Consider the following 16,822-nt stretch of genomic DNA (forward strand, 5'->3'; position numbering starts at 1 on the left):
TTATATATGCTAAAATAATTGATTGATTAAATATTGGCAATATCAAAATATATTTTTGATATGAAAATATGTAAGGAAATAAGCTTATTGTTTTATCAGTAGAATAGAAATTTGTGTTTTTTAGGCAGTTTACAATTGAATTCAGGCAGTCAGTGATTCTAACCCTCAATTGTTAGATCAGATCGCTGACTCTGACAATTATCCCACCCTTTTGCCTGACCCTAAAACATAGCCTAAATGAGTTCATGTGTACTAGGAAGTGCACACATCAGGTTCACAAATAATATTAGTAATCAAGCATTTGATGTTTGCTGCATTATGCTCACCTTCCTCCTCATGCTTTACAATGTTTAAATAGCCAGGAACCTATTGAGATACTATACTGATATTATCTTACAGGACCATTTATAAAAAAGAAAACAGTCATGGAACTAGAGATCCTGCCCAAAGTGTCCCAATTAGCAATTGTTCCAGAGTTTTAGTCTGAGCAAACTCAGCTCAATTTGTGTGTTTAATCAAAACCAAAATAATTATCAGAGTGTCCACAGATATGCGTTTGTATGGAGAAGGAGCTCCAGGCTTCTGTGAGTTTCTCATTTAGCCAGGGTTTACAAGGGCATAGATTAAATACAGGAAATATAATTTACAGGATTATTTCATAATATTCACCCCAAAAATCAAATGCATAGGTGTATAAGAGATCTGTCCACATGCTAGAGATCCAAAGAACACAGCCAAGGGCCTGAATCCCATAGCAATGTCCCACACACATCTAGAAGAAGACCTATAAGCCATAGCAATGTCCTCCACAAGTCCAGCTGGGGGCCTAGAGCCCAAAGTCTCATGCTTGTTCTTATCAAGGATCTGCACTGGGAAGGCCCAAAGGCTAGTGGTGAAAGCTAGAAATTCTGCACTTGCAGGATGAAGAATTTGTGCTACCAAGCTGAGAGATCTGTACTGGAGCCTGGAAGTGACCCTCAACAGAAAAACCAGAGCTCTCTTTATGAGTACAGCAGCCATAACCAGTGACAGTGAGGAACCAAGCTCCTCTGACACCCATAACAGCCAAGTTTGTATCATGAAAACCAGCCACAGCAACCTTTTCATTGAATCATCAGCATGCCATCTTCCCCTCCAGTTCTCTTTCTATAGCATGACAACAATTCTCAAGTGGGTCTTTCCTGCCCAGAACCACAATGACCTGGTTCAGCTAGGTCTTCCAAGATGACTGTGATTTAATCCACCAAATCACAAAAAAGGGAATAGAAAATTTCTTTAACTTATTTATTTTATTGATTGTTTGTGTGTGGGGGGGAGTGCTGGGATGGGATACAGGGCCCCGTTTGTGGTAGATAAATACTGCACCATGGAGCTACAACCTCAGCCCAAATGTATTTCCTAAGACTTTTCCTGGGCACTATGATGCACACATGAACTCCCAGCATTCTAGATGGCTGATGCAGAAAGATCACACAATAGAGCCCAGTTTGGGCAATTTAGCAGCCTAATGAAAATCTGCCTCAAAAACAAAACAAAACAGTAAATCAAAACACCCCAAACCATACAAAAGGCTGGATATGTCACTCAGTGTGAAGGTTGTGCTTTTTAGCATCTTCAATGCAAAAAAAAAAGGTAAACATCACCTACTTTCCTTTGTTCTTATATACCTGGAAAAGGTCTGGGGATCTTGCTTTTTATTCAGGAATCTTCACTAATTCATGAACTAATTCATGAATGATGCCCAAGATCGGCATTGTGCTACAGGGTGGGGCATAACATGATTTGTCAGAAAGTCAGGATTTAACACATTTTTTCTCTTTAGTTGACACATACCCAGTACCCATAAGTAAGGGATCTGGTGTGATAATTTAGTACTTGTATGCAGTGTGTAATCATCTGATTGAGGTATTAATAATTCCATGTTTTCTGCATTTGTGTGTTTGTGTGTGGGGGGTAAAATTATATAAGAGGTTACATTAGCTGGCCTTAGATAATCAGACAAAAGATTCAAAATGGCTATCTGTAAGATCAAATGTAGAAAAATTCAAAATTTTCATCTGTGAGTTAGTGAGAGAGAGAGTCCAGCATCTTGGAAGTGGGTTACATAGTCATGGGTGCAAGTGTATATTGGAAAGTGAATGAATCTTCATAGAAGGGCTTAAAAAACTGAAGACCAATGTTCAAAGGCAATAGCAAAGGTTGTATTTCTTCCAAAATAGAGAAATTGTTCATTCTTCTTTCCCTGTTTATTCTGTCCTGGCTACAAGCCATAAACACATGCCACAGAATGAGTGGTTTAACAGCAGTTCTGGTAGCTAAATAGCAAAAATCAAGATGGCCAACAGAAAGGTTTTTAAACAAATTCCTATTTTATATTGTTGCTACTGTTTTATATATTTATTAGTTTTGTACCATTTCTTTTCTATCATGTTCTTTAGCATCATTGAAACTGGAAATAAATCAGCCATTTCAGAATTCTGTCTCTTGGCTCTGACAGATAATGTAAAACTGCAGCCTTTCATTTTAAGCCTCCTGCTATCCATGAAGCTGGTAACCACACTGGGAAACCTAGGCACCATCTTGGCCTTCCACTGTGACTCTTCTATCCACAGCCCCTTGCATTTCTTTCTCTATACTCCATCTTTTACAAAGAGGTGTTTAAAGTCAAACACAGTTTCAAAGCAGAGCCTCATGAACATCCAAACTCAAAATCAGATAATCACACAAGCTGCCTCACTGAGGTCTGCTTAGTCTTACTGTTTGGTGGCCTGGAAAACTGACTCCTTACAGTGATAGCTGTGACTGCTATGTGGCCATCTGCTGCTGCTTAGGAGTGCAGTGAGCATGATCACCACATCTGTGTCTGCCCAGTTCTGCTCTTATGGATCATTAGCCTTGTGGATGTCCTGCTCACACTGTGGTGGTGTTGTAGCTGTCCTTCTACACAGACCTGCAAATCCTTTATATCTTCTGTGTACTTGCTCATATCAAATATGCCTGTACTGATTCTGTCATGGGTAACACCCTGATATATATTGCCTCTTACTTATTTACTGGTGTTTTGTTGCTTGGAATTATTTTGTGTTATATTCATATTTTGTCTTATATTTTGTCCTCTTTCTGGAGAATAACATCATCCAGAGTAAAGCACAAAGATGATTTTACCTGTCATTCTCACCTGTGAGTTGTATCCTCCATCCAAGGGATAGCTTTTAGCATGTACATCAGTCCTGCTGTGACTCATTAAGGAGATCTGCGGTGGCTTCAAAGCTGTACTCCCTGTCTCTCAGATTCTGAATCCCTTCTATTATGTCATCTGCTTTGAACTTAGGATTCTACGTTAAGTCACAGTGGCTGCTTTCCTGGTGAGCCAGATTAAAGGACTCTGTTATATTTCTTCTCCAATGATGAGGTAACATAATAATCGTATACATTTTAGCTTTGCTGGAAACCTGTATCTTTTTCTTTATCTAACTCTGTGATGTTATGTTTGACATTCTCAAGAAAAAAAAAATATCTCTCTGGTTCTACAGAAGCAGAGCATAACCTGGGGTTCTAGTTTTAAAAACTTTTTTTTTATCCTAAACTATCATAACAATGTAATTTCAGTGAAGAAGGATAGGCAGATATGGAAATCAACACTGCCATAATCTTCAGAAAGCAAGTATTTTATACAAGTGAGGTCACTAATTAGTCATTTGTATTGATTGAGCATTTGAAGCTCCTTGACTACAACAGCTGTTTAAGTGGCCAGGCTTACTTTGCTCAATCTTTTTTTTTTTTTTTTTTTTTTTAAAAAAAAAGATCATTCTCATGAAATGTATTTTAATTTACATGTTATTAAACTTGTCTTTTCATTCTACCTCCAAGGCACATTCCTGTAAGCGCTTCACCACTTTTGTTAACACAGCCCTGGTCTAGCCCTTCATAGGCACTCAAGAAATATTTACTGAATTGAATATCTATTATGCCTTTGCTCTGTTGCCTTTTAGATTTTTTATTGTTACATGTTTGTGAAATGCAGGGATTACATTCACCTATGGAACTGAAACACATAGTGCATTTTCATCCTCCTCCTATCTCCTCCCCAAACTCCTCTCTCCCACTTGCCAGCTCTCTTTCCCATCTCTGGAGAGTTGACCTCCACATTTCCTGTTCAGTGTCCTTCTTGAAATCTTTCTCAACTTTCTTTCCACGTAGCTGCAAAAACTGCCTGTAAACCTTCCTCATACCATTCACTTTCAGATACACTAACAGCAGATTCAGTAGTGAAGTGATGGGATTTTGTTTACACTTCAGTATTTCCACACTGGTAATTCTAAGAGGTTACATCAAGTGGTGATACAAGGTCAACAGCACAGCTTGACATCCACATTTCATGTGTATGCTTAAATTTATCTTAAAATTTTACAAAATCTCTCTAGACTTCTTTTTCTACTTGAGCTACAGGCTCATTCTCTTCTCACTTGAGTCAGAAGTACTCAAAGTACATCATCCCACACTTTTCCTCTTATATTTTTCTGATGTCAATCAAAGCCAAATATAATACAGTTTAGTATATAACTGACTATACATGTGAGCTTTGTGCTCATGTTTCATTCATGTTTCACAGATGTCTCTATCTTCACAGGTCAGGGCTCTGCACCTAATTTCAATTTACCAAAATCTGCTGCTTAATGAGTTGGATAATAGTAAAAATTCAGGGCTGGGGATTTAGCTCAGTGGTGCCTCCTGCCACCTGCCTTACTGATCCTCAGGTCTGTTTCTTTGCCAGGACCATACTGGTTTCATCACAATGGCTTTTTAATCCAGTTTCAGGTTGGGGAGATCACTTGCCGTGTCTCTTGCATAGAATTGCTTTTGTTATTCTAGGTCTATTATGATTCATTCTATTTATACACTAGTCCTTTTATTCAAAAGGAAGACAATATGAAAGTATTTAATGTTCCTCTGACATATGTGTATTTTTATTCTTTGATCAATGATGAAAACATTTTGATACTTGAGGAAACAAAGTAAAGGATTGGTCGATCACAAATAAAGAATCACAGTTTGTTTCTGAATCCCATTTCTATCCCTTATGTTTTCTGTAGCATATGGCAAAGTTTTTTCAATCTCAGACACTCATCACTGACATATAGATTGATTTCTTTTTGGCAAAATTTTTTCAATCTCAGACACTCATCATTGACATATAGATTGATTTCTTGTTGATAAGCTGTACAGTAAGGCTTTAGCAATGCATTTATTCTTAGAACTGATGATAAAATATTTAATTTCATGCTTTTAAATAAAATATTTCATGATCTAAAATTTTCATTTTAATTTTTTCTATAAAGTGGCACTTAGTTATTTTACCTTTGTATTAATATATGCTTGTTTTGGAGAAGATTGATTGACTTTCATTTCAAGTGTCTTGGTTCTTATCTCTGGTCTGAAACACATGAGGAATTACAAATAAAATCCTCTTTAAACTCGATTAGTCTCTTACTTGGATCAAAATATGTGGGTATAATTTCTGTAGCTTCCACACCCTGGTGCTTTGCTGTGTGCAGCTCATATCCCACCTGTGAATGTCCTAGAACTAGAGCCAAAGTAAAATAGCTCTTGCTTTTGTCAATATTAGGAATGTGTAGCTCTTTTATCTTCATTTAGCAGCAGCTACTACATTCATTTATTCCAAGAACATAGCAAAGATTTGCATAGGCATAAATATAATAAAATATACAAAAATAGAGCTAGGTGACATGATAAATGGGTCTAGACATGTTTTAGCACTTTTCATCATTTCATGCTTCTGTGCCTCTTTCAATTGTATCCACAAATAAACTTGCTATTTGTAGAAAACAAGAGGGCTTTATATGACGATGAAAATATGAAGTGACTAAATATTTAAATGCCAAACTTCCTTTATATCCACACATTTAGTGGAGATGGATGATTGTCTCCATATTTCCATTAGGCTGTTAGAGCAGGGGGAGGTATACAAATTCACACTTTTTGTATACTTAGTAAAAGGTCAGTGGTACATATCTAAAATGTTAATTTCCTCACTCTCACTACAATTTCCAGAGCTCTCTACTGGGCCTAACTGAAAATATTGTTTATGTAATATAAAATTTCATGGTTGATTATCATTCAAGGATTATTAGCAGAAAGACTTTAGAGATAGTTTTGAAAGTTTAAGAGTGACATGACTTATTTAATAGCATTGATTTTTATTGGGAAAAATAAGTGATTCATTGGCAAAGTGAATATACATAAATTATTGTGTTCAAATACATATCTTCCTGCTCATACTATTAAATTTTACTTGCATGATATAATAAATTTTGAAAGCATATTTTTATAACGGACTAATTTATATCATAGATATGTATTTGGTAAGGCTCTGCAGCCATGAAATCATTTCATGAATGAGGAATGGGTGACAAAATCCTGTCAATGAGAGATAGGTTGGTTGACATTTTAATTTGCACTTTGGAATCTCATGGTGTCAGTCCTTAACTAAGGAAATTTAGTGCTTTAATTAGGAAGTTTAGGATTAGATATAAATGGAATAGTTTCCACAGTTCACTACAGGATACAAAACAAAAATTCATTATGCAAAAGCATCCCTATAATATATATTGCTGAGACTGTATGGCTTTAATAAAAGCAAACTTGTATAAAATTTAAAAATTCAATTTCACTAACATTTTATTATTTTGAAGTAAGTGATAACTGAAGTGTGTACCTCTGCCACATTTTAGGTTGGTGGTGTCATGTCTGGCTCCTGATCAGAGAACCAAAGTTGTCACATCAAGAGCACAAGCATCATTGTTCTGCTGTCTAAGGCACCCACCAGGATTGTAAACTCACCCCAGTGAAAAATTAGAAGGATGAAGTTTAAGGAAAGGAAGACAATTTGTAAAGAGGAAAAGGAAGGGAGAGGAAAGAAGATAGATATGTACCCTAAAAAGAAATAATCAGGGTGGGGGGCTCCTAAAAGTTGGAGGACTCAGAATCCTTCTACTCTCAGATGCTTGTGAGTTTCCCATGATGCTCCTCCTGGAATTTTTCATATCTTGATTGGGTTCTGGCATCTCTGCCTAATGTAATTTCTCTTGGTGGTCTATGGTAAGTTTTTGTTTTTGTTTCTGTTTTTTTTTTTTTTTTGCTCTGTCTTTTTACTTGTCCTTGACCTACTACTTTTTTAAGGCTTTATCTTTGGATAGGCGGCTAGTTGGCATGTATTTATCTTCGTTTATTGTTAGCTTAGATTTAGTAATGGGGCATTTGAATATCTCTCATACTCTATAATGACCCCAGAGTGTACATTATATGCATATGCATGTATATATATGTATGTATGTATATATATATATATATGTATGTATATATATACATACATACATATATATACACACATATGTATTTAGTGTATATATACATGTGTATACATATATGTATGTATATATATGTCTACACACACAAACACACACACACACACACACACACATATATATATATATATATATGAGCATGTGTTCATATCTCTCACACTTATGTAGGTATGAAAGATGTAAGCACATATTGCCTTAAAATTAACCACTCCTTGCTTTTCATATATTTTATTGAAGGTGGGGGCAGTTTATCATTGAGCACCTGGCTTTCTGTTTGCATCCTGCCTGTAAGTGACTTTCCTGATCACTTTGTGAAAGTCCCAAGGCCATTTTGTGCCTTTCTTTATCCATTTTTCCTCTCTTCACCTATCATCATTCTTGACATGCTTCCCAATGAAATTTGCTAGTAAAGTTTTTTTTTCTCATTGAGTTTATTGGTACATTTAGGTATACAGTACAGTTACATTTATCATTGGGATCTTGTACCTTTACATGACAGGTCTTGGTTCTCCTTTTTCCCCATAACTCTGCCATTTCTTCAACCCTCCTCCCTTCCCTATTTACAGAAGCTTTATTTCCACTTTTTCATTTTCTCATATATTTTCTTTTCCCTTATTTCCTTTCCCCTACCCTTCCCACTTTCCCTAAAGTTTGATTTTTAACTTCTAGTCAAGATAAGGAGGCCCCTATTTTATTTTCTCATCTACAGATACTTGCCTCTCCAGTGGTGTCATATTAGTGTAGATATTTAACGAATAGTTATCCATTAAGATTTGGAGTCCATGAAGGCTAAGAAGAACTCTTATATTGAAATAAGAATAAATATTCATATCAGCACTTCTACCCACAAAAGAGAGAAATCAGTAAGCACAAAAATGATAAAAATGCTTTTGAGAAGTAACTTGAACATTTCAATATTTCTGATGATGAATTATTGATTTTCTTTATGACCACATAATGCAATCTAAACTCTGCTTACAAATATTGTAAGTGAAGAAAATGTGTACCATTTTCTTATAAAAATAAGACCTATTTCCTGCATTCAAGTTTATTTTAATGAGAAAATATTTTTCTAGGTAAAGAAGAATATTTCTTATTCTCTTTATTGTTGAGAAATATAGGATGACTTTCAGTGTGACTATGGACTTATGAACTCTGATATTCTTAGATTTCTCAATTGTTTAGATGAGTTTCCTTAAGTACATATGTAAAAAAGTTGATCACTAACTCAAGCCAGTCCTGAAACATTTCTCAAGAGATGGAGTTTGTCAAACATAGAGATTGCTAAAGGTGTGTAGACCTGAATGGTGTGAATGTTACTAATGAGAACTTGGATTACAAATGTTCATTGCATTTGGTACCTACACATTTGTTCTTCTTTGTAACCATCTTTTCTTTCTCACTGACATTCAAGCTATGTAAAGAGATAACATTCAAAATTTGTTTCAGAGCTTCATCTCCTGGAAATCTAAGATGCTCTATACCTGCAGCCTGTCCTCTTAGGTCTGTTTCTGTCCAAGTACCCTGTCACTGTACTCAAGAACCTTTTCCTTCTTGCTATCAGCTCTCACCTCCATATCTCAGTAATTTTCTACTATTCCTCCTCTCCTGGACTAACTTTCATCTCCACCATGTTCACAAACATGACTGTATACATCCAACCTCACAGCAGTGATCCACCTTGTAGGCTACATGACACCTCTCCCCACCCTCATGTTTGTGGTATGGATGTCATGCTCCTGACTATGATAGACTAATGTCAGTTTGTAGCCCTCTGTAACTCACCAAGATTCTGGGTCATCACAGAGACTTGCCTTTGTGCCTTTGTAGTTTTGATTGTTATTTTTGCACAGTGCTTGGTTTCTCACTGCCTAATTTTATTCTTTTGTAGTTTACCTATTCAAAGATGTGAAAAAAATGCTAATACTTTATGTAATGCTACCCACCTCCTTAATCTTGTCTATTTTTACAAATTTCCCAGAAACAGTAAAATATGTCTCTAGTGCCATGTTATTCCCCGAATTCAATCGAATGGATCAATTTATCAGACTACAATTTGTTTTCCCACTATGAAAATCACCATGATGAAATTTAGAATAAAATCTTCTTGGAGTGAGGGATTTAGCTTAGTGGTTTTCTTTTTGTTGTTGCTGTTGTTTTTGTTTGTTTGTTTTGTTTTGTTTGGACCAGGAATTGAACTCAGGTCCTTGCACTTGCAAGGCAGGCCACTGATCCGCTGAGGTAAATCCCCAGCCCAGCTCAGTGGTTTTGACACTTGCCTCACAAGCACAGGGACTGGAGTTTTATCCCTGGTACAAAAAAAAAATCTCTCTCTTTTGTTTTTTGTACTGTGGATCCCACTCAGGCCCTTGAGCTTGTGAGGCAGCTACCAGAACCACTGTACTAATTCCCCAGCCCAAATCTTCTCTTCTCATGAGTACCTACTGTCAGTTGTTTGCCTATCATATGGAACAGGTTTGGGAGTACATGATGGCTCAGCTGTATTACAATTTCCCAGAAATGGTGTGCCAGCTCCTATAACGTACTGTGGTCATGCCTGCTCTGAATATCTTTGTTTACAGCCTGAAGAATAGAGGCAGTATAAGTACATCAGAGGATTCCACAGATGAAAATTCTAGACTCAGTACCTGTGACATCCATTTAAGTATAGTTCGGCAAAAACAAGCCAACCTAATATTTAGACTTATAAGTTCTCCTGCTCTGGTCATGTTAGTATTGTGATTTTGAAACCAATTTATTATAATTATTCATAGTATACTGCTGGGTGGATGAGGTATTCATATTTAGATTGGAAAATGCAGTGTTCTTGAAGCTGTAGAATATCGAGTGTTTCAGGACAATGCAATGGTAATACAAGTCACTGAAGTGCATACATTGTGTTTTGTTATATGAATTTTACTTCAAAAATGAAATTAAGGAAGGTTGATATTTAAACATTAGGTACAAACAACAGATGTGATTAGGACCCACAAACTTTATCTAAGTACAGGGAAAGCTCAAGATCTCTTGTCTATATTTTTTAATTTATTTTCTCCTTCATCACTGTTAGATTACAAATTCCTTAGAGGTTGGAATGGCACGGGCCAGTCTGGCTAATTATAAGCACTGTGCATTGAGACTCAAATGTCATATAGCTGTCAGTAATTTTCTTGTGCCTTCCATCCTTCAGTTTGCTGATGCCAGTCCAGTGAGATCCATAGCTGTTTCTCACTGTCTATGGTGGTCTGATTGACAAAGTTCCTACCTGATTTTGTAACACTGTCAATCTTGATGGCATAGCCTGAGGCTCCTTTGGGCAGCAGACATAAGAGAATCTTTGGATCTGCTCTCATCAACTATGAATGAGCAGAGAAACAGCACCACCCAGTAAGTGCAGAGGTAACTCACGGATATGGGAAGGGTGCTTGAAATAGCTTTTCCTTGCAGGAAGGACTAAAATGACAGTTTTGGTAGTCAGATGTGAAAGAACAAATATCAAAATACCAGTTATAAAAATGGAAATGTATGTACTTACTGGTAGTGGGGAAGGAAGAATTATTTTATTAAATTTGCTTTCTACAAATTCTGTTTTTCCATTAGTGTCTCACTCATAATAGCAGAAAAGGGTTCCCTCTGCAGTGTTTTCTAGACACTCCAAAAAGATGTCAAATGCAAGGCTAAGGGTGTGGAAGAGGAGAACAGTAACCATAACACCCTGAACTGATTTGGAGGGTTTCCTGAATTCCAGGCACCGAGGCTACTTTGTATGTAGCTTGTTTAGTTTCTTGTGTTTTGTTTCCCTATCTTTATAAGTCACATTATCATTGCCTGTAGAAATGGAAGACCCTGTAACTTTAACAGAATCTGAGTAGGTTTTTGGGTAAAACTGATTACAGACACAGAACACTGAATACCAGTCCTTGCACACTGTCCCTTTAACACCACAACCAAGCATTTCATGTTGCTGGAACTGCAGGAAAAGATGCCTTTGCTCTTCCTTTTGGGTGCTCCTATTAGTCTTACAGAAAGAAGCGGTAAGTGACACACAGAGAGGCAGCAGAATGGAAGTAAAATAACAAATTTACTCATTGATAAGGGTTGATCACACATAAGCCATGCCTAGAATAACTACTCATTGGGTTACAAAACTTTCTTTTATAGGGTTTCATAGCCTTGACTTCATTTGGGTGGTTACAGTTCATTCTTTGTTCAAATCACGGTCACAGAATAGTTAATCATTTCAACACAGATGTAACAGTTCTTTGCAATTGGGGAGTTTACCTTTAAGATTCACCTAGTTATCTATTCTAGTCCATAGGTAGGGGGTGTTCAGGGTTTTCAGGGGGTGTTCAGGGGAGCAAATGTTAGCAATAGGTTCTTTCATCTAGACACTCTTACTACCATGTGGCTCCACTCTCTTCAGAGCTCAAGACCTTGAAGGGCCTGTTATCTCAGGGTAAGATCAAATACCTCATTCAGCAATTAGTGCCTTCAGTGCCTATTAGCTCTGAATAAACAAAGCAAACTGCTGTTAGAGACAGTAGAAGCCATTTTACATTGTAACATTTTATAGGTTTTTGTTATTTAGAAAAGTTTCCCTATCAGCACACAGAACAGAGCAGTGTCTGGCATCAGGACAGAAGTAGGTCAGAAGCAAAGATTAAACAAGAGAATACACTTGCTAATACAACACATATTTCTCTCCTGCCACAACTGCACTATATTCTTTCAGCTTTTCACATCCTTTTTGTGCACATGGTTATTTCATACAATATCACTTGGGTCCAGGGATTTAGCTCAGTGTTCAGTGGCCTGCTTTGCAAGCACAAGGACTCGAGTTCAATCCCCAGTACCAAAAAAAAAAAACCAAAAAGCAAAAACAAAAAACAATATCACTTGGGGACATAGAGGGTCTAGGTCAAATTTCCACTTATAATGAGTAAAAGAGTTAATTAGTGTATGTCATATGTTCTTGTGGTTAAAACTGCATTACATCTGCCTAAACATTTCTGTTGCTTAGGAAACAGTAAAACTTGTAGTTCATTGGACAGAATGTGTGACATTAATTTTTAATCTTTTTAATTATTAATTAAATTATTAATTAAATTATTAATTAATTGCTTATTAATTCTTTGATACAGGAGAGGTCATCAGAATCTCTGGGACATAACATTGTCATTTGTGTTGCTTTGTAGCTGGCACAACTGACCTGTGTATGGGTTAAACGGATAACGATTGCTCCACATGTGGTTAATATACATAACATGAAATTAAGGAAAAATGGAATGTAGATAAAAATATTGTTAATTATAAGGAGATCTTAATATTCTTCAATAAGTTCTGTGATCTGAGCTTACCATTTTCCTACTTTTGTAGTGGGCATTTTATTTTTGTGTGTAATTATATGTATCAATTTGGAGAGAAATAATGTATTATTCCTTACATCTGACTCTCCACAGCCTATTCTTAGTTCAAGACAGAAGAGGCTTCCATGATTTAAAAAAATGTTTTTCAAATACTGAATGGACCCTCTCTTGTTCACAAGAGACAAAATAATTGTCATTAACCAGCATTCCTTGGACCCACTTGGTATGTTCTGTCCACACATGGCTTCCCTTTCATGACTGCCTCATAGAGATACAGAAAGTTAAAACAGCTCATGTGCGTGTCATGTGTGTGTCCTTAAGTACATCTACATCTACCATTTAAAGCACCGAAGATATATTCGTGACAAAAAAAAAGGAAGCACAAAGAAAATTGTGCAGATCAAGCTGTGCCTAAGGCTGAGACAAATTTTAGAGCTTCCCATTATTCCACGCCCCAGGGCCACTTGAATACTCTTTACCATATTTTTTTCTTCTTGCATAGTGATGTGTTTCATTTGAAAAACAAAAACCATGATTGAATTCTGAAGTTCTGAACTTCCTATCATTGTCACACCTGTGGAGATGGGTGTAATTCTTTTCATTTTCCTCAAGTAGCATGAGCACAGAGAAGGGGGTAGAGTCACACATATTCTGCCTCTTGAAACAGGTGAGTGATAAGGAAGTAAAGTGTTCATTTCCCAACTCCCATCCCAGAGCAATCTTCTCCATTATAGCCGAATGGAAATATAATTTTCTATATGATGATAATTTTTGGTTTATTTTAATAAATAGATCATTGCATCACATACTCAAGAAATGTTCCTATAGTGTATCTTCAGAGTGAATGGCTGAAAGTGATAATGCAGGACATTGTTTTGCAAAACAAATATAATTGAAGAATTGTCAAATTTTATATACATTAAGTTTTAGAAATCAGAAGTATGCCAATGGATATTTTTATACAGATTTTTATTAAGTGACAGGAATGTTTTCACAATGAACTTAGAAGTTAAATGAGGTCATTCTCCAAGGTAATGCTTTTCATCAATTAAAATATTTGTGGTAGATCTGTGTTCTTCTCAGGGAGATTTACAAGCAGTTGCTGAGGGAACCTATTCCATTTCAGATTCAACAGGTGTTGCTTTTGTAAACATCTTTCATGAGTTTTAGGTATTTTGTGGTTAAGATTTGGAAACTGTGACAGGAAAATAATGTACTCAAAAAAATCTATGTTCATAAAAGTTCATGGGAACAAGTGTTCAGGAGAATAAAATTATGTACAGATACAAACAATGTCACCATGTATGTCTTTTTCTAGACCTCTATAAATTATGAGTTTTTATAAAATTTGCATGTTAATAAACTGTGGTTATTATTTACTGTAGTATTATGTTATAACAGACAAGCATTTTCTGAATGCCAGGAAATACTCTATGGCAGTGGTTCTCAATGCTGATTTACAAAATATCAAAAGAAATTGCAACGCATATATTCTCATTAAAATACTTTTGGTCTGAGACCAGAGTATCTGGACTTTAAAAAAATATCCAATAAATCTATACATTAATTATACAGAGCCAGTGTTTATTTAATTTAAAAGAAAAAAATTAGTACAATCATATAAGGTAGGTCATTATCTTACCCATGAGAGGCAATTACATTGTGTGTAGAGGTATGTGCATTAGTTTAAGTTTATTTTTCTTGTGCTGGTATAATTTCAATTATGTCTAAATTATTTAACTTACTTTTCTATTTGGCAGGCTTTCCAATTAATTTACAGTGTGCCCTGAAAAAGACAGCATGCCTAAAAATTTTATTCCATGTGGCAGAAATAAGAGACTTGCAATAAAAGAATCAGTCTTCTACTGTAAGAGGATCAGGAAAACAGGAAATTATATTACCATGCTAGTGTAGAATTCACAATCAATAAAAAGACAGTGTTTTACAAAGCACATATTTTATTGACATTGTATAGAGCTGCTTAAAATAATTCTCTACAACCTTAGAGATGTCACAGGTACTACTTATCATTTATAATTATTTGAATCATTGATAATTGAAAGCGCACAAATGTCACATTTGTGGTCTGTATGTCCTTACATTATTTAAGCTTGAAAGAAATTTCATTGTAGAAATTTTAAGTGCACTTAAGCCAAGGATAGAAATTATTGTAAAATTTAGCTAAGTGGTTTCATTGCCTGCCTTGCAAGCACAAGGACCTTAGTAAGAGCCCCAGGTTCCCCCTGCCAAAAAATAAATTATTGTAAATTTTTAATGTGGAACAAAGTTTGAATAAGAAATTACATTCTTCAAATGAAAAAATAAAAGGAAATCCAAGATTAATGAAAAATTCCTGACACAGCTGGTTCTCACCATAATGTATTCTGATTTTGAACCATCGGATTTACTTTAATATTCAGATAATAAAATTCTAGATTTTAATACCTACCTGTATCCCAAATCAAGGTAACTGATATGATTTTATGAAAAAAAAGGTATATTTGAATGCTTCTTGATTTCTGTCCAATAGAATGTTTTTCTTCCTTAAAGGGGAGTGGCTTTACTTTCTATCTTTCATTTTTCTTAAAAGAGTTGGATGCATTTCACTGCAATTGTGATGTTCTGAAGTATAAAGCATCATTATTTAGAAGAACGCTTCTTCTGTAAGTGTGCATAGATGGAGATGGATAACAAAAAATTCAATAATGAAAATATCTTGAGGAATTGGATTTTCTGTAATTGAGCAATGTTGATAAAGACTATGGACTTCAATTGTAAATATTTTACTTGTAAATATTTAAAATGAAAATATGTATTATTATCTGTTTGTTTCACATTTCTCATGATATTTTTATTTTGAAAAGTTGCTCACAAAGCATGAAAACACAGAATCTCACAAGTTTCTCTGAATTCCATCTCCTGGGCTTCTCAGAGGACCCAGAACTGCAGCCCATCCTCTTTGGACTGTTTTTGTCCGTGTACCTGGTCACAGTGCTCGGGAACCTGCTCATCATCCTGGCTGTCATCTCTGACTCTCACCTCCACACCCCCATGTACTTCTTCCTCTCCAACCTGTCTTTCTCTGATATCTGCTTCATCTCAACCACAGTCCCAAAGATGATTGCGGACATCCTAAGTCAGAACAGAGTCATCTCCTATGAGGACTGCCTGACACAGATGTCTTTCTACATCTTATTTGTATGTATGGATTATATGCTCCTGACTGTGATGGGTTATGACCGGTATGTGGCAATCTGTTACCCCCTACATTACCACACTATTATGAATCCTTGCTTCTGTGTCTCCTTACTCTTGGTGTCTTTCTTAGTTAGTGTTTTGGACTCACAGACACACAACATGATTGCCTTACAAATTACCTGCTTCGAGGATGTGGAAATTGCTAATTTCTTCTGTGAGCCTTCTCAAATCTTTAATCATACCTGTTCAGATCCCTTTACCAATACTATATCAATGTATTTATTTGCTTTTATATTTGGCTTCTTTCCCATCTCATGGAATCTTTACTCTTACTATAAAATTATTTCTTCCATTCTGAAAGTTCCATCATCAGGTGGAAGGCATAAAGCCTTCTCTACCTGTGGGTCTCACCTGTCAGTTGTTTGCTTATTTTATGGAACAGGCTTTGGAGTGTATTTTGGTTCAGCTATGTTACAATCTCCCTGGAAGTGTATGGTGGCCGTTGAATCCCTTTATCTACAGCCTGCGGAACAGGGACATGTGTAGTGCCCTAAAGAGGCTCTGCAGAATAACAGTCTGAGATTAAGACTTTACCATCCACTGGGAATGTGACAGATGAATGTAGGAGTGAAGGAAAGGAAAAATGAGGAACAATATGTTGTACATGAATTTTATTCTCTCCAAGATTTTGGTAAAAAATGGTAGGTGGGAACTGAATAAATTAAAATGTTAGATCCACATGTACCATATTATAGTAATACTAATAAAAAGTGAGAAAAAGAATATAAAGCAAAATTGAACACCTGGGCCTCTAAATTTCTATTTACAGTTACACTATATTTGAGGTTTGATAGTTTTAACCCCTCATCATGT

General features: G+C 35.9%; 1 pseudogene; it reads left to right on the forward strand.

Moving 5' to 3' along the window:
- The first annotated feature begins 13,367 nt into the window (after nucleotides 1-13,367).
- Nucleotides 13,368-16,495, forward strand: LOC104866668 (annotated as a pseudogene).
- Nucleotides 16,496-16,822: the final 327 nt, after the last annotated feature.

The sequence above is a fragment of the Fukomys damarensis genome, unplaced genomic scaffold (assembly GCF_012274545.1).
Source record: "Fukomys damarensis isolate Sample0158 unplaced genomic scaffold, DMR_v1.0_HiC HiC_scaffold_30, whole genome shotgun sequence".
Lineage (NCBI taxonomy): Eukaryota > Metazoa > Chordata > Mammalia > Rodentia > Bathyergidae > Fukomys > Fukomys damarensis.